Genomic DNA, 23,405 nt, shown 5'->3' with positions numbered 1-23,405 from the left:
AACGCCTACTGTGGGGCATCAGCCTTTTCCCGGTTCCCTACTATCCAGCTCCTACTTTGAAGCTCTCTCCTGCCCTGGGTTCATTGATCACCACATTTTTTCCCAGAGGAGCCTAGGAAAAGGAAGGCTCCTGGTGACCAGGAAGAGCAGGGACGACCCAAGGAGTGGATCCAGTGGCCTCCTATTTGCCAACACTCCACCAAAAGCACATCTTCACACCGAATTGGCAGATTCATTTGGCTCCCCTCCCAGGCTTGCCTCTGTCCCACAAATGTCTGCTCTGCCCAAGATCACCTTTCAGCCTGATAACACAGAATAAGGCCACTGACTGTCTGGTCATGCCCCTGAGGCCTTTCATGCAAAGCCAAGAGGACTGACATCCTGCATAATACCTTCCCCAAGAAGGCTGCAGGTTTCTCTCTATTCCTATGCAAAACACGGAGCTTGCCAATGGCAAATTATTCTGACCCAGGAGAGCCAGCTAGAGCCAGGACAACTTTTTTATAAGCTTCTCATCAATTACTTTTTATTTTCCAAGCTGGACACACCTTGTGGAGCAAGGCTAGAAGCGGAACTACCCTCAGATAATACTCTGGCAGTGAAAACACCAGGGTGCTAAATGAAACATTTGGGGGGGAGGGTTGCACTCCCCACCAACTTCTCCAACAAGTGGGCCTCACAAGCCACAGCAAGGATTAATATGAACACTGTCATTTCTTGGCATCTCAGGCTGAATTTTCCAGGACACAAAGGTATGAGGTGTTCCATCATCTTGATCATTTTTATGGCCAGTGGGGAAGTAGAAGGAACAAACTATCGATGCACCAAGCTATGGAACAGAGGAAACTATAAAACACTCGTGATCAAGAAAGTCCTGGATCAAAGTGACTGGCTCTTAGAGATAAAAAAAAAAAAAAAAAAAAAAAAAAAAAAAAAAAAATTGGTCTCCTTCAAAATAAGAAGTGATGATGGAGCCTCCAGCAATAGGTCTAGAAGTAAGTCTTTCCCAGGCTTGAAGAAGAGTGCAGCATTTCCCATTAAGCAGCCAACACTCAATACAAAGTGTCATCTAGGAAACTGACTTTGCTTTACAAACTAGGGGGAAATATTGGAAGGAAATAAATCAAAATATGCACACTAGTTGTGCCATGATGATGAGATTATTGGGTATTTTTTTCATTTCTTTATTTTCCTAACTTCCTTTGTATTATAATAATTCATAACTTTTTCAGTTTCTTAAAAGAACCGCCTTATTTTTTTCAGCATGTTCACCACCCAAACAGCCAATTAAAAAAATTTAGCACTCATTCTTGACTCCTTTGTCTTCTGCTTAAATATCTCAATGCACATGTCCTCTCCACCTCCCCCTTCTGGTCCCCACTGCACACTGGGTGCCATGTCAGTCCTCTTTCCTGGCCATCATCTTCCCCTAAATGGCTTCCCCATTGCTGGTCTCACGAGGCATTCCGTCCATCCTCCAATGGCAGCCAGAGTGACTTTCTAAAATAGAAACCCCGTCATGTCACATTCCTGCTTAATTTCTTCAACAGCTCTTCATGGCCTCCAGGAGACAATTTAAATTCCTCTGTGTAACATGCAGGGCTCTTCAAAACCAAACGTGCTGAGCTCTTCAACTTCATCTCTCATTCCTCAACAACCTTCCCTGTGGCCACTACCACTTGGGGTCCTCCAGGTATCCTATTCCAGCTCTGGAATTGCCATTGCCTTTCCCTGAAATGCCCCACCTCTCACCTGGACAGCCTCCCAGGCCTCCATAAAGCTCAAGCATCCCATACTTTCCCCACCTAAGGAAATGCTGGTGGCCAAACACTTTGTCCTGACACTGGACCTGCCCACATCACAGCACTGTACACACAGCTTTGGAGCTACTATGACTATTTTCATCTTTCTCACTAGACTGCGGGGTCCCAGAGGACAGGGGCCCAGTTGGATTCATTTCTGGCCCCCAGCACCTGGCTTCTATAGTACTCGGTGAAGGCAAGAAGTCTGGTAAATACTTGTCGATTTCCGAAAAGGAGTCAGTCAAGGAATTAAAATGCAGCTTTCTGCCATAGTTGTTATATTATTTAGAACTGCAACATCTACTTTACCATAATTAGAATTAAAAAAAAAAAATTTGTTGTCTAAGATACTTAAGAAAGGCCAGACCACATCAAATATCTATTGGTTCCTTGATTCTAGGCTTTTTAATCTCTAACACTGCTTACCCAACCCCCCAGGCTGGCCCAGCCCTTTCCGCTAGCCCACAGGTGTTTGCAAGGAAACTATCAAGAGAAACCTAGAAGAGTTTTGTTGCCTAGGTTTTGGTGTAGCTGGGCTCCCGACCTCAGCTGGCAAAAGATTATAGGTGTCAACACTGTATCACAGGAGGGTTCCTGTTTTGAGAAGTATCTTCTCCTTATAGAAGTATCCGTCATAATTACAGAAGCCCTAATTCAATCTCTTTGTGCAGTCACAGATCACTGACTCCTTGACAGAGGATAAGGTGAAGTTATAGAGAAGCTTGAAGCCAAGTTTGCAGAAGCTACTACCAAATGAAGATGAGCTAAAAATGTAGATAAAACATCCCTGAAATTAGAATGTGTGTTGGAAACTAAGGGACTGTTTACACACAGCGAAGGGTCCAGAGTCTAGGTTCTTCGTACCCATCCATCTGTTCACTTGGGTAAGTCACCCAACCTGTTAGACCCTCAGTTTCCTCAGTAGAGTTCGTGTCTCTCTTAGGAAGAAATTGTTTCCAAGCACTAAAAGTCTTTGCACTTAAAGGTGGAAAGGTAAGATACCAGGGCCAGTGGGGAGAAGGGTATGACTGTATATCCTTGGGGGGAGTTCTCAAGCTCTTTGAGCTTTGGTTTCCTCATCTGAAAAATAGGGTTTATATTTATTTATTTACTTACTTACTTTTTTAAAAAGATTTTACTTATTTATTCATGAGAGACAGAGAAGAGAGAGAGAGAGAGAGAGAGAGAGAGAGAGAGAGGCAGAGGGAGAAACAGGTTCCATGCAGGGAGCTCGATGTGGGATTCCATCCCAGGACTCCAGGATCATGCCCTGGGCTGAAGGCAGGTGCTAAACTGCTGAGCCACCCAGCGATCCCCACTTATTTTTATTTATATTTATTTTTGAGAGAGAATGGGCACAAGAGCAGGCTGGGAGGGAGCAGGAGAGGGAGAATCCTGAAGCAAGCAGACTCCCTGCTGAGCGTGGAGGGCTCCCTCTCACCACCCCGAGATCACGACTTGAATCGAAATCGAGGTGGATGCATAAAATGGGGTTTATAAATGGAACTTCCAGAGCTGTCGGGAGGAATAGAAAGCTGCATACACGCGGTTATGACTGGGTTTTGAGGCCACAGGGCACAGTGATTAAGGATGCAGACCCACCTGGTTTCAGGTTCCAGTTTTGCTGTGTCACCTTGAGCCCTTGGGTTAGCTTCTTACTCCCTCTGAGCCTCTGTTTCTTCCTGTGACAAATGAAGATAACGGTTGCGTGTACCTCAAAGGGTCATTGTGAGGATTAAATAAAACCGGTACAAATAAATAAGTGTAAGGGCAGCACCGCAGATCTAGCAGACAGTCCCTTCACCCCTCCTCCTGTCTAACAGGTGCACCAGACCAGGTGCTCACCCCACTCCCACTCCTTCAGCTCCCTCCCCCTGAGGTTATAAGGGTCCATCCTTCCCATCCTTCAAGAGGGAAGAGGAAAGGAAGGTCACCGATGACAGCAGAGGGGCCCAAGGTGACCTTGGAGGCACAGAGAAAGCTGGCCTGGAACTCATCTGCCCTCAGAGCCCGCAGGTTCACCCCCCTAACCTCCCTTGGTTTCTGAAGCTTAAAATAGCTCGAACCGGTGTGGTCACATTTTAGTGTGCCACTCGGCGAGAACCCCTGGGGTGTTTGCAAAGCCAGCTCTGCACTTCACACTCACCAAGCCCCAGTTGTGAGTGATTCATACACACCAGGCCTGCCACGCAAATGTGCTCTGAGTGCTTGTCTGCTAAGGCCCCTCTGCAGGGACCTCTGCCTCCTGACAGGGGTCGGGCCAGCCGGCTTCTGTAGCAAACCTGGACTGGGAAGCCCTGCCAGCTGCCGGGCTGGCTGATGGGCCCTAAGTGGAGGACCGCATGATGGGGAGAAGCTTGCATGGGGTGTCAGGTGTTCTAGATCCAGCGCTGCCCGTCCCTGCTGTGTGACCTTGAAGGAGTCACCTCGCTGGACCCTTAAGAAGCGTCCTTCTAGATCTCAGATTGACTCTGTTCTGCACTAGGCACTGGCTTCATTCTCAGACCTTATCTGATGTCAAGAGAGCTTCCGGCAGCTCTAAACCAACTCTTCTCATGTTCACATCCGACAGGAAACAGAGAGCTTTTCTTCCCCCTCAATGACCAAACCAAATTCCTAACTCTTGTTTCCTGAGGAGGGGGTGGGTCACAGGAACCGGCCCTCAGAGCCCTTCTAGGAATGCTTCCCTGGGCTACAAAGGCTGCAACCTGAAAATCTATGTCCCCGGCCTCCTGCTCAGCCAGGCAAAAGAGCTGCCACCTGTTAGATGGCCTTGGGTGAGATCTGGAAGGTAGCAGTGACCCGGGTGCCACTGTCTTGCTGCCTCGGTCGTGGCTTCTGGACAAGGACCACTGTTCCCATGGACAATCTCTAGTTTCGCCGGCATTGAGAAGCTTTTGAGGCCTGGAGTATAACAACTGGGTACATTCTTGAATACTATGGTTTAGGGGTTGGGGGCTCCTACCTCTCTACCTTCTTACTTGATCTCTGGTGAGCAAAAGCATCTTTCCTGAAGACCCAGCCGGAGCCTGCTCTTCCAGCCTCCCAGGGACCTCATGAGCACCTATTCCCTTGCATAAAATATCTTTCTGCTTCAAAACTGCCAGAGTCATTCCCATTCCCTGTATCCAACTCCTGACGGGGGTACTATCCCTGAACCAGTCACCAGTCACGGGGCCGTAGGGAATGGACTGTGCTGATTGCGGGGGCCTTGGGCACGTGCTCACCCAGGAGGTCTGGGCTAGTCGTCTCTGCCAAAAGATACAGACTAAGAATCGTTTCCTGAAATTACTATTAGTTGAGTATTGCCCAATCACCTAATAATAATTAAATTACAGTGATCAAAGGAAAGAGGGAATGGCTATTGGGCAACCAGAAAACAGCAAATGTCCACTGCACATTTCAACCCAGATGTCTGGGTAAGAAACCCTGGAAGACAGACGCGGAATAGCGGATAATGTCGAGATTCTGTTCAAGCCAAAGCTGGGGTGCAGCAGACACTGGCAGGACAACGCCAAGATCCCTTCCATATCCCTCCTTGGGTCATGTGTCCAAGCCCTGGCCCTGTGTGCTCTGCTTCTGGCCCACACCCATGACTCACTCCAGAAGACTACTCTCTGTGACTACACCTACAGACAACTGGGGCCACCCAGGAACCCACTTGGTCAGGTCAGCCCTTACAAAGTCCTGGCCCAGGACTGCATTCCCTCTGAGGGATCATTGACATTGCGGGGATCCACTGTGGGATCAGGCTGAGGCAGGGCTGTAACAGGAGAGCACACCTGCACTCAGCTTCTCTCGCTCCTTGTCCTTCTCCCCTAGTCCCTGGGAAGACTTCATTCATAAGGTATTCACACATAAGTCCGCATCTCAGGGTCTGCTTCTGAGGAACCTGGTGCATATTGAAATGGCCATGGGCGTTCACACCTATGACATCCTTGGTCTTTACTCTGGCGCACTTGGAATGTGACACAGTCAATAGGGAGGTGAGTCCTACTTCTGAGCTAGGATTCTGGATGAAAATTGGTGTCCTGCTTTATAGAAAGAAGGTCACTACATGGGAAACTTTTTGTAATCCCTTCTTTGCCCTTCAACCAAGGCTATAGCTGTGCAAACATAGGAAGGAATCAATTAATCTTGGTTTTATTTTCACTGCTCCTTGATTAAAAATGCTAATGGAGACCAGAGGTGTTCACTTAAAACCCCAAGTTCCTAAATTATCATTTGAGAAAAGGACCATTTTCCTTTCATTTACTAAAAAAAAAAAAAAAGATCACTGCTGAAGAAAGCCACCCTAAGGTGCAGGAGCTTCTTGGCAGCTCCAGTCCCACAGAGTTTCCTGAGGAAGTGGAGGTAGGGGACACAGGAGAGGCAAGCCATGGGGAGCAGGCAGCAGGATGGACAGGTCTCCTTGTGGCTCTGCTGGTGACAGATGAGGTGAACCAGCCATCATGGGACCACAGGACCTGAGTCCACTTCTTTGTCTACTGAAATGATTGCCTCATGGGTCCCTTCTAGCCCTAAAGTTCTCTATCCCCTTCAGGAAGGACGTCCACACAGCTATGTGACACTAGATTTCAATACTGCATATTTAATATTTTTTCATAGAAACCAGAGGGGAGTAGAAGCAACTTGTTGTATTGTGTCCTTTTATTTTTCTAAGAAGTGAGCCAATTCATTGCACCACAAGCAGATACAAGAGAGAAAGGCTGACCTCACAACGTCCAAGAACAATTCCTGATCCCAGCCAAGGAGAACATTAGGAATTTCCTTCTTAGGCAGCTGTTCAGGTGTCAGTAACATCTTTGTCTCGGACCCATGCAACCCACAGTCTCGCTACCTCCCACCAGGAGGGACCATTATTTGGGAGATGGCTATACTGTAAGAAAACCTCTGTTTGCCAAATTGGAGGTAGGGTAATTACAATTTCAGGACTTTATGTAGGTGGTTTCCTCAAAGGCTTTCATTTATTTGCTGCTTAGTGTACAAGAAACCTCATTTATGTTATTTCTTTTTCTCCCAGGGAAGCTAACAGCTCAGTATAACTAATGTACTATGTATCACTGACTTTAATATGGCTCCAGGCAATTTAATGCTAAAGCAATTTGATGATTTGATATTATAAAAAGCATCTATTTTTATTGAGAATGGAAGATCAACCACTCAAGTGTCCATCAGAAAATACTAGCTGCTAAAAGCCATTTATTTGTAAAGGGAGGAAGGAAGGGGGAGGGAAGGAGGGAGGGAGGAAAAGAGGGAGGGAGAGAGAGAGAAGAAGGAAGGAAGAAGAAGGAAGGAAGAAGGAAGGAAGAAGGAAGGAAAAAAAGGACAAGTTTACACATGCTGCTGAATTTTAACATCTGGCAGACTAGCCTGACAGTGTCCAGTAGAAATATGATGTGAGCCACATGTGTAGTTGGAAAGTATCTAGTAATCATACTAAAAAATGTAAAAAAAAAATAGTTGAAACTACTTTTTTTAAAAGATTTTATTTATTTATTTGAGAGAGAAAGTGTGAGACAGAGAGTGCATGAGCAGAGGGGAGGGGCAGAGGGTGAGGGAGAAGCAGACTCCTTGCTGAGCAGGGACCCCACCATGGGGCTCGATCCCAGGACCCTGAGATCATGACCTGAGCCGAAGGCAGACACTTAACCAACTGAGCCACCCAAGCACCTGAAACTACTTTTAGTAACATATTTTATTTGACCCAATACATCCTATAACCTCACCTAATATATTGGAAATGAAAATATCATTTCAACATGTGATCGATATAAAAACTATTAATAAGCCACATTGCATTCCTTTTCCCCCCCCTAATTTTTCTAAGTTCAGTGTGTTTTTTGCACTTGGAGCACATCTCAACTTGAGTTTGCCTCATTTCAAGTTCTCAACTGCCAGGTGTAGCTACAAGGTCAGACAGCGCAAGTCTGATAGAGTGTCCTCACTGAGAGGACACCAATGATCCATAATCATCAAGTTGGATGGCCTCTTCTCATACCCAAGCCTCCTCTGAGTTCTCCTTGAAGTCTTTGCTCCTTAAAGCACATTTGACTGCCTACTCCTTAACACTATGTCCTTCTCTGATTTATAAAACCCAATATGCCCTGTTCTTCTCCTTTCCCCCTGCTGTTGTACTCACAGAGCTCTTGCTGCCTTCAAAGCATAAACTGTCAAGCCGTCAAGCTGCCTGCATGTCTCTCTCTCTCTCTCTCTCTCTCTCTCTCTCTTTCTCTCCTTCTCAACAGCTCTCAAAGCCAGGCTTCCAGGCTGGACCTGGCCCCCTAGTTCCAGTCATACATTCCCAGTTGCCTGAAGGATATCTCCCCCTGACATGCCTCAGATCCTCAGACCAAATATTCTTGATTAATCATCCTTCTTCTCCTACCCATGCCAGCTTTACCCCCCAATCTCATGTCAGCATCACCACTGAACAAATACTTAATGAGCACTTACTATGTGCCAGCTATGAGGATAAGCAGTGCGGTGCTGGTGGTTGTGGTGATGGTGATGAGGATGATGGTGATAGTTCGTGTTGGTAGTGGTGATGGTGATGGTGACAGTGATGGTGGTGATAAAATTATGTCTTTCAATGAACTAAAAATGAAGTGCTAAAAGGGGAGGGTTTTATCCAGGTGGTTAAGTGACCTCACCTTTCAGGGTAAAGTCATTGAGTTTTGCCTTCATCTGACGCTATTCACAAAGCAAAGATCACTGATGTATTCATAGGAGGTTCCAGGTATATCAATTATTCATGCTTACATTTGAGGCTTAGAAACAGATAAATTTCATCCTGAGACTACAGACTAAAAAGAGGAAATTCCAGTTAGCAAGGCTATTTGGTATTAGACCATGTAAGACTGGTTTACTGGTTGCATGCGTAGTTTTTTTATTTTTTTTATTTTTATTTTTATTTTTTTTTTTTAGTTTTTTTTTAAAGGAGCAAATATTTTCTATAGTAATTTGGGGGATTTCATTTGTATATTATAAAATAATTCATGTTTATTATAGAAATTTGGAAAATGCAAACAAAGTAAAAAGAAGACAATGAAATTATGTGTAATTCCAATATTTAGGATTAACAGCTGTTTACACTTTAAGCTATACTTGTCTGATCTATTTTATTTTTTCTTTTCTAATAATTTTGGGGAAAATATAGTGCATCTTTACTATGTTTAATATTAATGTAATTCATTTTTCTCTGATTGTCACTGACAGAAATGAAATAGTTCCTGTTGCCTTTCTTATATATAAACATGACATTTAGTACATTATTACTTACTTTCTACTTCAGCCATTTCCAGCTTTGGTTTATTTAATTGGGAATTTTTGGCTTAAATTGTTATTACTAATAATATATAGTTTCTTTTTCAATAATTACTTTGATATTTATATGAAGTTTTATAACCACACAGCAATAACTATTTAGATTTAACTGTATTGTATTTAACTGGTCACATAACACCGTACACTTATACTGTGTCTGCCCCATTCTTAAGTCATTTATTTCATTTGCTAATTGGTATTCTTCTTTGGGTAATCTTTTTTTTTTTTTTAAGATTTTATTTATTTATTCATGAGAGACACAGAGAGAGCGAGAGGCAGAGACACAGGCAGAGGAAGAAGCAGGCTCCATGCAGGGAGCCTGATGTGGGGCTCGATCCTGGGTCTCCAGAATTATGCCCTGGGCCGAAGGCAGGCGCTAAACCGCTGAGCCACCCAGGGTTCCCCACGGGCAATCTTTTTATACAAGGCATGTAGGTGTTTGACTTCCTAAGGTCTAGAATCTGATAATGTCTTTGCAAACATTAACTTCACTATATGTTAGAATTATTGGTTCATAAACATTTCTCCCAAAAATTATGTCATTGCTGTTCAACAATTACTTCTTTTGTTTCATGTAATAGAAGAGAAATCTAAAGGTACACTGATACATATTCATTTTTAGTGATTTGCCTGGAAGCCTATGTGTTTGTTTGTTTTCTTTACCCTTGAAATTCAAAAAGTCATTCGGACACATCCATTGGTTTAAGTAATAAATGTTGCCTGGTACTTAATGACCCTTTCCCATCTCTTGTCTATAGTAATTTAAGGTCACCCTGTTGGGTAGCAGGGTCACAACTAATGGATTTCAGTGTCTGAAATCCAGAAAAACCCTGAACTTTTTGAATATGTCATTGAAAACCAGTAAGTTGTGGTGAAAGGAGCACAGTCTATGATGGCAGCTCTGTTAATGGTCAGTTGTACGACCTTGGACGTGTTGCCTGATTTCTCTCCAAGCCTCTGTTTCTTCCTCTATAAATGAGGAAAGGAAAACCTCCTTGCAGGTTTGTTGTGAAGAATATGCAAGGCAAATGCCGGCTCGCCATTAATCATATCGACTCTTCTGGAATAAGAGAAGACTGATTTTTCCCCAAGCCAAGACCACAGAAATTTGGTTCAAGAACAAGTCATATTCTGTATTGGGAGCCAGAGTTGCTCTTCTTACTAACTGGAAAGGGCTTGGAGAAGTGACTCCATCCTTGACAGATGAAAATATCCTAGGGAGGTAGGGTGTCTGCCAACGGGGGAGAAGGAACATCAGCTTAAACCCAGTTCCCAAGAGTGTGAACTCTGGCGGTGGGAGGAGGACAGGGAAGAGAAATGCTGCTTCTTCCTTAGTCACTGACATAGGAGTTTCAGCCTTGTCTTGGGTGCTCCTGTTGTCCTTGTTCCTTTCACGGTGACTCAGAACTGTGGACGTGGTGTTAGTGGAGCCCATGAGATCATCAAGCTTTGCCATTTAAAAAGTGTGGGCTATAGGCCAGCAGTTTCAGCATCACCCAGGCCTCATCCAAAGTGCAGGATCTCAGGTCTCCCTCTGGAGTCACTGAATCAGAATTCACATTTTAACAAGACCTCCAGGGGATACAAGTGCCTGTCAAAAAATGAACTGTCTAATTCTAGTCTAGACCACAAGTTGGTCAGAACTGAAGTTTTAGGTAGCATCTTGGTCATTAACCAGTGGTTTTATTTTCATGCCTTTTTAAAATAGCATTGAAACCACAGCAGAGGGTTCTAGAAGAAATGAAAGTAAGGCATATAGAATATTAAAATGTGGAATAAATCTGGTAGTTTCCCATGCAGCCAATTCCACAGGAGTGGGGAAGGGCCTGACTCACCTCTCAGGATCCACATTAACCTGCTTCTCTGCCCTTGGCACCCAGCTGGCATTACTGGAACATTCTTCTCACAACATGTTCTCAGCCTCTCTGCTTGACCACAGAAATGAGGACACAACTGCTAAAAGCCACAATCATACCACTCATGGCTTTTGTGGCTCTCCCTACACCTAATTCTGGGGAATCACGCTGTGACCATGGATTTTGGTCACAAAGCAGAAACTGACATCCTTTCTTCTATAGGTGTTCTGTGACTGTAGTCTTGACCTCCCTCTGGCTCCCAGCTATCACTGTGGCTGCAGCTATCACCCTGTGAAAGTATGTCCCCAGCTCTGGCCAGAGCCAGAACTGGAAGAAACTTTGGAAGGAGGGGCACCTGGGTGGCTCAGTGGTCGAGTGTTTGCCTTCAGCTCAGGTCATGAGCTGAAGGGAGTCCTGGGTCCTGCAGGGAGTCTGCTTCTCCCTCTGTCTATGTCTCTGCCTCTCTCTCTGGGTGTCTCATGAATAAATAAAATCTTTAAAAAAATTTTTTTAATTGGGTGGTAACTCTAAGACTTCACTTGTGTGTCTGGGATGCAGCATTCTCAAGGATGATCTGAGCTCTGTGGGTCTCTAAGCTTGTGAGGCACAAGCCCTTCTCCAGGCCTAGCCTGTTGGTTTCAACCTGAATTCCCTGAGGTAAAATAGAATGTGGCTGGAGCAAGGGGCCTAAGCACATTCTGGGGTTCTTGGAAGTCCTCACATGCCCTTCGTCATCAGCCACACGTCTTCGGGAACATGCCTGGCTTGTCCACTCTTGTATCTGTAGTGCTCACTGGAATGTCTGGCACCGAAGCACTTGATATGTATTTGAACCTAAATCCAGTGCCACACAAACCCAGTGTAGTCTTAGACTGGGACAGTCAATCTGAGTTTAGTGAGAAATAAAGCCAATTCCCAGCTTATTAGCCATGGCCTCATAGCAGAGTGGCACCATTCCTCTCTTCTTGTAGACGATTGCTTCTCCCTTTCATCTGTGAGGATAAAAATATCTTCATGGGTTTGGTGGGCCATTTGGTGGAGGGAGGAGAGACCAATGGGCATAGTCTTTCTGGGCAGGGTGAGCTTAGAAGGTGCTGTGGCAGATCAAGTGGGCAGAAAGTAAAGACTTCAGGGCAGCCCAGGGAGGGCCAGGATGGCCTGGGGCAGGGGAACTGGGAGAGGAGCTGGGAGTGACAGGACCAGTTTAGGGGAACAAGAGGACCCAGCGGCAGAATGAGACCCCAAGGGCCTGAAAAGGAAGATCAGGCTTGGGTCAGGACTGAGTGACATTCACCTAGAGCTCCAGCCCATCCCTCCTGAGCCTGCAGCAAAGCCGGCCAAGTGCCACCACAGTCTTGTGATAGGGTGTCCTGTGGCACTTGACACTGGGATGGAAGAGAGAGAAAGAGGCAGAGGAAAGAGAGGCGTCTCGGAAGACAAGATGCTGAGCATGGAAAGTCCACATCAGAGAATTCTCTGAGGCCCAGCCTGGTAGGCAGAAAGCAAGGCTCTATCGGGAACCTACAGAAACCCTGACAGGGATGCCAGATGGTTCCCGAAGGTGGGATAGGGCTGTGAGCCAGTACGCATGGTACTGAAAGGAAGGAAGGCCCCCCAAGGATGGGGGATTAGAGACCACTGTTTGCTGTCACATGGCTTCCATAAGACTTTGCCCCCAAGATGGAGCCACCTCTGGCTTTGGGGCAAGTAAATCCTCAGTCTGGAGAAGCTACCAGCACATGACAGAATTTTAGTCACAATGTTGTAAAACCTCCCTGGAGATTCCTGGAGGAAAGTGAAAACTGTCACTACAAAATGACAAATGAACCAGAATAACCAGGGTTGGATGACCTCCACTAGTCATGGAGCTGCTTCCCATAACACAGCCCTCCCCACATAAGAGACAGATGTCCTTATTACCCCACTTTTGGTTGGGCCTTTTGGTTGGGAAGCCCACCCTCCCTGAGGGGAAGGGGCCTGCCTCTTCAAAGGAACCTACCTGAGCTGGGCTCTGTGGCTTTATGGAAAAACAGGAATATTCACAGTGGTGCAATGAGGAAAAATAAGTGATCTTAGGACTTGGAGAGAACTCTGTCAGAAAAAAATTACTTAAAGAACCAGATGGTTTCTTTGTTTCTAATAGTTGCCTATAAATTCTCTAGTTTTCTGTTCTGCAGAATTGAAATTGATTGAAATCGACATTTTTTAATTGTGAGTCAGTTGACGAGAAAATTGAGAAAACAAAACAATGGGTTCCAGGTTTGGGTTTGTTTTTTGTTTTTTTCTCTTTCTTTCCAAAGAAGTTAATCCAACAGTTCAGAGAAGCTTAAAAGAAAGAAAAAGAAAGAAAGAAAGAAAGAAAGAAAGACAGAAAGAAAAAGAAAGAAAGAAAGAAAGAAAGAAAGAAAGAAAGAAAGAAAGAAAGAAGAAAGAAAGAAAGGAAGGAAGGAAGAAAGAAAGAGAGAAAGAAAGAGAGAGAAAGAGAGAGAGAAAAGAGAAGGGTAAGGAAGAGAGGGGAGGGGAGGGGATGGGAAAGGAGGGAAGAGAAGAGAAGAGAAGAGAAGACAAGACAAGACAAGACAAGACAAGACAAGACAAGACAAGACAAGACAAGACAGTGGTTTGTTTTTAGAAACCTCCAGCAGTTGCTTTCTGAGTTGCTATGCAGCTTTGTGGACACACACTCTCTCCAGCTGCTGCCCATCTGGAATTCTGGAGTTGTACCTCTGCTGCTCCATGCAAAATAGCAAAAAACCACCTTTGGTTTTCTGACCCATGTGGTTTCATAGCCTTTCCCAGACTTGAGCTGTGGAAAATTGCCGCTCTTGGCTTGAAAGTCACAGTTTAGCAAGCGGTGTGTTTCAGGGGAACTGGTGGACCTGAAGATTAATTTGTATTTGTTGCCTCCTGGGGCTCCCAATCAACCACTTGGCTCCCAGAAACCACCGGTCTCAGTGTTGCAATTGCACACCCGGGGCGGGAAGAATGCGGCACAAATGTCGCCAGTGAGAACAGTCTCACTTTCTGGATGTCTTCTAGTTTGTGCATTTTCCCCCAAATCACTATCACATACACAAAGAGACTGATGGGGGACATTTGTGCCCCCCTGGGAGCCACACAATGCCTCCCGTCCTGGGGACCTGGAGGTGGTGACACTTGGGTATAGCTTTGCCTGCTTCTCTGAGCCACAGGACCAACCTGAGATGCTTCATACTGGGTCTGATTTGCATGAAAAAAGAGGCTGCAGTGACCACATAGAATCCACTGACCAACTAGTTGAGCTTCTTTCCTCAAACACAGTATAGTACATATGGGAGAAAGGTCACTGGGCTCTAAATGTAGTGAATTGGTTTAGTAAACAGTTCCTTTCCCACTCATAAGTAGCAGTGAGTCCCAAAGGATGTTGAATTTCCCATATGTGACTTTCAGAAATGGGGTGGAATTTTAGGTGGACCTGGGGAGGGTAGTGCATTGATTTAAGTAAATATATAGATATATCGTCTGTCTTTGTTTTAATGTATAATCATCCAGGGGCATTTTGCTGATCATTACGAGTACTTGGGGGAATGGTATTTCCTTGGATGCAAAGCGGTAAATGAAAATGAGGAAAGCAAATGGGATCCCAGTCCCAAGCTTCCCATGGTGTTCAGTCTGTGCCTTCGCACAGATTCCAGCCCCATAGCTCCCATGAAAGCCTGCCCGCGTTTGCCTACTGTGAACTCCTAAGGCATCCACCATCTGTAGCCCTCATTTTGTATGGCATATTTGCTGACTCTAAAAAATTTAAAAAGTATTATTATAACCTTCCCAGGTATTCTTTCCACTTTTCTCAACTCTCCTACAAGGGCCTGAAGGGCAGGTTTGTGTTCATTGCATCCCCAGCATCAAGTTCAGGGCCCTCTCTAGAGGAGGTCTCAAAATAATTTAATGGCGCAGAAAGCGTCATTATATGCCAGATATACAGCCCATCCCAGCAAAGGACAAGCATCCTGCAGCAGGAAATGACAGACAGCAAGTTCAATTCAGAAATCACTTGCTAATGTCTTCTTGGGGTCGTGGCTAAAAGTGACTGTGACAGAGAAAGAGCTCCCAGCTCCAGAGGTAAATGCCTTTGTGCTGTGCGCTTGGCCACCTTCAATGTGAATTGTAGGCACACATAGAGGGAGTGGAGAGAATCTGAGAAGCCACAGGCTTGGGGGCTTCAAACGTATGGCCTAGTCATAGGTTACGGAAAGAGAAAGTGTGGCATGCTGAAGTCAGCTGTTAGATATTCAGGAAAATTACAGGAATTTTGAAAGCTAGTTGTTAAATCACTGGAAACTTGAAATCGGCTGTGGTGAGAATATTTACACCCGTGGAAATAGGCAAACACCACAAATCAGGCTCTTCCCACCCCACTTCACTACAGATAGCTGGTTGACCAGAACACTACTGCTAGCCTCTGGACAGGACAGGCAAGAATAATCTCTTTATGCAAAAGCTTCAAGCCAACTGTGACCTTAACTGGCCTTAATTGCACAAAGCATCAGCCTCTGCCAAATGCGGCGTTTGGTCCCAGGAACAAAGGCTGGACTCTACCTGTAGCGGACAGTGTTTGGTCATTTCTGAGTCTGTCAGTTATATCTGCCCACCAGATGCCACTTACAGTCAGAGCTTTTCTTACAAAGGACTACAATATGCCCATGTATTATGCATTTTTGAATTTGTAAGTCCCTTTGATTATGGACTCTCAGAGCACTGTATAAGAATTAAACCAACCATTGCTCCCAATAGTGGTCCTCCAGTCAGGGTGCAAAAGAAACAGAACCAGGAATAAACTACAGATGGCCTAAGTATCCATGCATAACACTTTCTTCTTGGATTTTTGCTGCCTTTTATTTGCACTTCTCCATTTACAATTCCCTGGTTGACCTTATCTAGTCCCATGGCATGAACTCTCTCATACACAGGTAGCACCCAAATCCAGCAGCAATTTCTCCCTTGAGCTCCAGACTCATATCCAAATTCTTCCTTGACATCTCCACCAGGATAGTTAATGGTGGCTCATACCTTTCAAAAGGTTAAATTGGCTCATGTCACTCCTCTGCTTCTGATGGCTTCTCATCTCATGCCAAATCCATACGTTGTGATGATCCCAGCCCATCACTTCCCTGTCCCTGTCCTCCCCTTTCACTGCTGGTCTCTTTGCTACCTCTCAAACATGGCAGGCAGGCTCCAGCTTAGGAGAATTTGCTAGTCCATCTTGCTGGAAAATTCTTTCACCAGGTGTCCTCATGAGTTGCTCCCTTACCTCCTCCAAGTCTTTATCAAAGGCCCTTTGTTAAGAGGTCTTCTTGACCACCTTATTTTGAATTACAACCTCCCTTTACACTCCTTACCTCCTCCCTTATCCCCATCTCCTAACACCTTGTAACAAACTACATCTTACCGACTTTCCTGTTTAATGATTTTTCTTCCCATGAGAATATAAGCTGTCAGAAGGCAAGGATTTTAGTCCATCTTGTTCACGGTTGTATCCATAAGACTTAGCACAGTGCTCAGCACATAGTAGAAACTCAGCAAATACTTGTTAGATGATAAATGAAAACCATGGTTCCTGTCCTCAGACCTCCTCCTCTCCCAGTCCTTGGCTCTGCCTATGGGCCCACCATGTCACTCAGTAGCTCAGAAGAAAACCTGGAGCTACCCTCATCTTTTATATCCAACCCGTTGGCAAGTGCTGAAAGCTCTTCCACTTAAATATATCTTGAATCTGACCACCCGCCTCTCCTCTGTAACCATCCTTCTCACCCCAACCTGATAGTGGCAATCACTTCCTACCTGGTCTTCCTGCTTCTGGGCTCAGCCCTGTTCCAGGCCCCTCACGTCCACCCAGTCACATGTGCACGCTGCCACAGTGAGCTTTTTAAAACATGACTCCCCAAGTGAAAACCACCCAAAGGCTTCTCACCACATTTACAATTAAATCCATGCCACCTGACCTGGCTGCAGCTGACTCCTCCAGACCCATCTCTGACATGCTCCCATTGTTCTAAATGCCCACTCGGTGACAGGGCTGTTCAAGCCATTTGGGACACATCACAAGACAAGATGGAAAAGTATCGATGCTCCTGTGGAGCTTCCATCCTACCGATGGGAAGCAAACAGCAAGCAATAAACATGATGAGAATGAATAACCGTGCGGAGAAGGTAATGAGTGCCATGGAAAATAGAGAAATGAGAGGGAATTCGGTATTGTGTGTGGGCCAGGGACAGCAGTGTCCAACAGATCTGCACTGAGGAGGGAAGGCAGGAGCAAAAACAGGGGAGGTGAGCCACCCTGGTCATCTCGCTGTTCTGAGAACAAGCTGGCTGGCCTTGCATTGTGTCAATCCAGCTAAGCTGGAACTCCATTTCTCAGAATTCCTTTGCAGGCACAGCTCCAGGTTAGCAAGGCCCATAATCATGTACAAGATGTGGGAGGCAGAAACAGAGCCACGGCATCACTCTGTCCTGCTAGGAAGGCCGGCGCCGGGCCACAGGTGCCCGGGCAGCTCGCTCCCAGGGAGGCCTATCTGTTGGCCCACTTGGTTGGACGGCAGCCGAGCCACAGCACCTGGCTCTGGGTGGTCAAATCCCTAAATAACTAACTAAATACATTCTCACGGGATTTATTAGCAGGATAATACATTTTTATTACCTTATTATATCCATAATGACTGGCTCCTTATCAATTTAGTCTGTGTTCATATGTCACTATCTTATACAAATCTTTTTTTTTCTTTTTTTAGAGAGAGAGGGGGAGGGAGAGAGAGTGCAAGTGGTAGGGCGGGGGGAAAGAGAGAGGGAGAGAGTCTTAAGCAGACTCCCCATTGAGTGCGGAGCCCAATGTGGGGCTCCATCTCACCACCCTGAGATCATGACCTGAGCTGAAACCAAGAGTTGGAGGCTTAACCCATTGAGCCACCCAGGCAACCCCCCATCCTGTACAAATCTTAGCTAAATATCGACAATAGAAGGTTTTACAGTCACTCCATATCCCCCCACCTTTTTTTTTTCTTTTATGGTATATATTACATTATGAAATTATTTTTTTTAATTTGATTACTTGTTTACCAAAGCCAATTGTATTCATTGCTCTGTCTTCAGTGCCTAAAACACAGACTGTACATGGTAGGAATTCAAAAAAATAATGGCTGAATACATGTATTTGATGTCTTATTTTTGGCATCCATCAACAGATTTCTGAATACCAAAATAAGCTAAATGCTTTCAGCTACAGGTGTCCTGAATGCAAATCTCACAAGGGCTTGATGGGAAAAGTCCAACATTTATACATAAAATCTGTAATTATAGATGAAAAGATAAAGCATTTACTGATTACATTAGTCAAAATTTTTTTGCCAACAAACAAATTCGAAAAGCACACCCAAACCAAAAACAAGCCTTTTTTTGTATTGTATTATCCATTGCACAAAAAAGTCCTCTGCATTTCATAGAGATAAATATTAAAATAGTTACAAAGACAAGGTCTTCAGTTAATACATTAAACTCAAACTTAAGGGGTGAGAAGAAATGTTAAAGTTTGATACTACTTCTCTAGTCAGAAATTGAGCTAAAGGTTTTTCCTAGCAAGAAAATACAGAGTTGGAAGAATTTTAAACATTCAACTAAAACAAGACAAATCTTTAAAATGAATGACTGTGTTTTACATTGTAACCATTTCAAACCAAAGATACTGCTGAGTCAAAACTTCTGTTAATTCTGCAATGGAACAGTGGTCCTAATTTTTGCCAATAACCCATTTTAATGGCCATTAATTAATTACTCCTTCAGGACATCAGACTGATGTTTGCTTTCTTTGCGATCTTGACCCTTAGCATCCCACCTGGCTGTAGATCTTTGGTACCAAAAGCCCCATTTCAAAGAACTCAGTGATTTCTTACTGGAGCCAATCCTGGCATAACTTTATTTCCCTCTTCAACCTATTTGCATGTTAATTCATGCATTGAACTTATATGTATTGATCATCTATTGTGTTCCAGAGGCTGTTTTGGTTTCAAGGTCATTGTCTTGGAAGAGTTCCTTCCTCTTCTGGCCCATAAATGTTACACCATTGACCTAAAGCAACAAGTCTAGCCCTTCCTTGTTTTCCCAGACATTCTCGCTGAGACCATTTGGGGTGTAACGCTTCCTGCTGCTATTCCTACAATTCTCCGCCACAGATTTCGATTTGTCCTTGGTTAAGTACTCTTCCTTCCCATTTTTGTTCCTCCCCTATTAAAGTCTGAGAACATCAGAGGATTTCCTGTGCAGCCTCTGGTTTTACTAGCCCTATTCCCTTTTCTTCTGCAGGAGGATCACTTGCAATTGCAGACTCAGAGTGACATTTCTGAGAGCGTCCCAACCCTCTGGGGACATCATTCATTTGAAAATATCTGACGGGGACATCTGGCCTATCTCTCCTCTGGTATTTGGGACATCTGCTTCCCTAAAGTCTAGATTGTGTGCTGAACTGCGAAACTTTCCTCCTTCATGGATATCATGTGCTCAAAAATGGATTCCAGGTCTAGGCAGCCATGGATTTGAATCCTGGCACTCCCACTCATTGGCAATGTCACCTCACCAAGTCAGGGAATCTGCTTGTACCCAAGTTTCCTGATCTGTACAGAAGGCTGTACTCTGAAGGCTGTATTCTGAAGACTGTATTTTTCAGATGGCCACACCAATAAATATATATGCCCCAACCCTATGCTTTTCTTAATGCTATATGGCTACCCTCTATCTAGGCAGGCAGAAGAATGCTATGCAACTTCTGAGAGTAAGCCATGCAAGGCAACACAGGACATGAGCTTTTGGAATAGAGTTGCCCAGTTTAGCAAGTAAAAGTACAGGATACCCAGCTAAATTTGAATTTCAGAAAAACAACAAATAATTTTTAGTCTATGCACAGGACATACTTATACTAATGAAGCTATTTGTTGTTTCTCTGAAATTTGAATTTTAACTGAGTGTCCTATATTTTATATAGGAAGCCCACCATGGAGCCCAGAGCCACCATGTAAGAAGTTTGGCTATCCTGAAGCTACTCGGTCTTCCAGTTCCTCAGCGTTTGAGTGTTCCGAATGCGGACATCAGGCATGTGTACAAAGAAGCCTTAGGATTATTCCTGCCTCAGCTTGTCTGCCTGCAAATATGTAGATACTCCAAGCCAGAACCCCTAGATCAACACGATCAACCCTCACTACCACAAGGGATGATAATAATAGATGACTCTTCTTAGTTTTAAGCCATTAAATTCGGGGGCAATTTGTTACACAGCAATAGATAACTAATACAACGAACTACCTCTTAGAACTTGTGCACTATTTACAGAACATAACATAGAAGGCCCCTAGTATAGCTCCTGGAACAAATATAACTCTCTCCTTTCTCCCCCCAGCCCACCCATAGAATCATCTATACAGGGATCCCTGGGTGGCGCAGCGGTTTGGCGCCTGCCTTTGGCCCAGGGCTCGATCCTGGAGACCCGGGATCGAATCCCACATCGGGCTTCCGGTGCATGGAGCCTGCTTCTCCCTCTCCTTCTGCCTATGTCTCTGCCTCTCTCTCTTTCTCTCTCTGTGACTATCATAAATAAATAAAAATTAAAAAAAAAAAAGAATCATCTATACACATGCATGATGCCGCTTGTTCTCTTTTCCCCAAGATGACTTCTCTTTCCACAGAACTCATTTCTCTCTATTGGCCAGAACTGGATCCTGAGTTGTTTACCCAAACAAATCTCTGGGAGATGGAACCGACACAAAGCAAGATGTGTCACTCTATTCTAGTTGTGATATCCTCCCTAGCACAGTTCCCACACTGCTCATTCTCATGGCCTTTTGTCAATTCTGTGATCAGCTTTGGCAATCTCTTTATCCTAATATGGTCCCACAAAAACCACTTCTGTTCTTCTCTTTTTTCACCCTTAACACAGACTCTGAGGTGCTTCTGCCCATACCTCATCAATTTCCATGAAGATGTTCACAAGTTATTATTGGTATATTTTTTTTGTTTTCATGTTTCTTCTCCTATTGTGTGCTGACACTATTATATCACGATTGTTGCATTTCTTAATGATTCAGTCCCTCCAGTGTCCTACAGATTGCTACCTACCCCATCCCACGTCAGTCAGGTCGATGACACAATCATACCCATTCATCTCTTAATGTATCTTTAGATGTGCTGATTAACACTCAAAGTAGAGGCATAGGATCTTATGCTAGGCTGAATAATAGCTCCCTACTCACCCAAAGATGTGCATTTTTTAATTCATGGAACCTTTGAAATGTTACCTTACATGATAAAGGGACTTTGCAGGTGTGACTAAGTTAAGGACCTGGAGATGGAGAGCTTATATTGAATTATCCAAGTGAGCCCAAAGTAATCAAGGAGACCAACACGTCCTTATAAAAGGAAGGCAGAAAAGTCAGAGAGAGATGGAGATGTGTTGATGAAAGCAGAGGTCAGCATGATGTGTAGCCACGAGTCAAGGAATGCGATGGCCCTAGATGCTGGCAAAATCAGGGAAATGAATTCTCCCCTCATTGCCTCCAGAAAGAATGCAGCTCTGTGGACACCTTGAGGCTTAAGTCCACTGAGGCTGATTTTGGACTTCTGGCCTTCAGAACTCTAATAAATGTGTGTTGTTTTAAGGCACTGAGTTTGTGGTAGTTTGTCGAAGCAATAGAAAATGAATGCAGACCTCCACGAGTCTTAAGAAGTTACCTTTAGGGGCAGGGGAACTCTCTAGGCCTGTTCAATCAGAAAAATCATTCACCTGTTATAAGTGTATTTCTTTACAATTATGACCTCACCTTCTTTCCTTAAGAGTTCGAAACCACACATTAAGAAATAAACTGTAGGGCAGCCTGGGTGGCTCAGAGGTTTTGTGCCACCTTCAACTCAGATCGTGATCCTGGGGTCCTGGGATTGAGTCCTGCATCAGGCTCCCTGCATGGAGCCTGCTTCTCCCTCTACCTGTATCTCTGCCTCTCTCTCTCTCTCTCTCTCTCTCTCTGTCTGTCATGAATAAATAGATTAAAAAAAAAAAAAGAAACTGTCTACTTTTATTTGACCCAAATGAGCTATAGTTTTAGAGGGAAAAAAAGTACAACAACTTATGTGTGAGGATGGAGTACGTTTAGAAAGATTAAAAGAAACAGAATTCAATCTCATGTGTCTGCACTTCCAGGTTTCTTACGTTCAGGATTAAGTCTGCCTCAGGTTTACAGTGAGAAGGACACAAGACAATCACCTGTCATAGACACTGCTACCTTTCACCAAGCCCACATCCTCTTCTTTCCAGGCACTAGCTGGACAGAATTTCCCAATTGCCGGCAATATAAATGGATGTTGTATGTCACATCCAAGCCTGTCCTCCCCCAAACCTATAATGCATGTTTTTTTATGTTCTTTACCCTTCTGATGGCTTGATGCAGATAATCACAACCTTGAAAGCGATGTGTTGGATACAACCACAAAATGGAAGGAGCCTAGGTCCCTGAATCACTGCTTGGAGGAGAAATACCAACCCATCAGAAATATCTGTTTCAGACTCTAAGTGCATGAGAAATTCACTTATACTATTTATTTCAGAGTTGTTTATCATTGCAGCTAGCATTACTTTAAGGTAACACACAATGCAAATCCCAAGTATTTGGGGTATGCACAGCCTGTTTTGCAGACAGATATATCATAGGATCAATCCACCTGTCAGAAGCTGATTGGAGCTGACGTCTCACTATGAACATAGCAGGTTTTATAAACATGCCTTGAAGAATGGTTCTTTGTAGGTTTTCCTGCCTCAGCCCAATTAAAGCCACTGCTGATGCAACAAACGCTTCTCTTAATGCATTACATAACTTGTATTAACAAAAACAGCATGGTTTTAATATTTTCACTGTGGTCTAAATCTGAATGAGGAAATCATTTAATACCCTTGACTTTGTCAAAACACAGGTTTCTGGACACAGCCATCTGAACATTCTTTAGTGTCCAAGAGAAATGCCACCCCACAAGTGTACACTTGTCTCTGGACCTAAGATTACAGTTACCAACCATTGCAGTTTGCCTGAAACTCGGGGGATTCCTAAGATGTGAGACTTCTGGTTTTAAAACCAAAACAATCCCAGGAAAATTGGGAAAGCTGGTCACCCTACAAGATACTATTCTGCTAGAGACAAGTCCACATATATGGCTGGAAATCCAAAAGCGAAAAAAGAAAAAGGACTTTTTTCCTCCTTCTACCAAGAAGGGCATTCTCTCAATTTAAAAAATGATAGGTTTCCTTCAGGCACCACCGACCAGGAAAATCCCTTAGTCTCTGATTCGTCCAGTGGTGGTGCCCATGCTCACAAAGGCCAAGGGCCAATGCTGAAGTCAGATGGTTGGGAATGTG

The 23,405-nt window shown here is 44.3% G+C and overlaps 1 long non-coding RNA gene across 4 annotated transcripts in view; it reads right to left on the bottom strand.

The window, feature by feature from the left end:
• The window catches only part of LOC140620840 (uncharacterized), a 159,231-nt gene that overhangs the window by 95,763 nt on the left and 40,063 nt on the right, over positions 1-23,405 (bottom strand). For all 4 annotated transcript variants that reach the window (XR_012020570.1, XR_012020572.1, XR_012020571.1 and 1 more), the window contains exon 2: positions 3,405-3,484. This is a non-coding gene — a long non-coding RNA (uncharacterized lncRNA). The remainder of the gene's footprint in view (positions 1-3,404; positions 3,485-23,405) is intronic.

Source organism: Canis lupus, chromosome 29 (genome assembly GCF_048164855.1).
Source record: "Canis lupus baileyi chromosome 29, mCanLup2.hap1, whole genome shotgun sequence".
NCBI lineage: Eukaryota > Metazoa > Chordata > Mammalia > Carnivora > Canidae > Canis > Canis lupus.
Note: the sequence above shows the minus strand (reverse complement) of the source record. Positions and strands in the feature narration are given on the sequence as shown.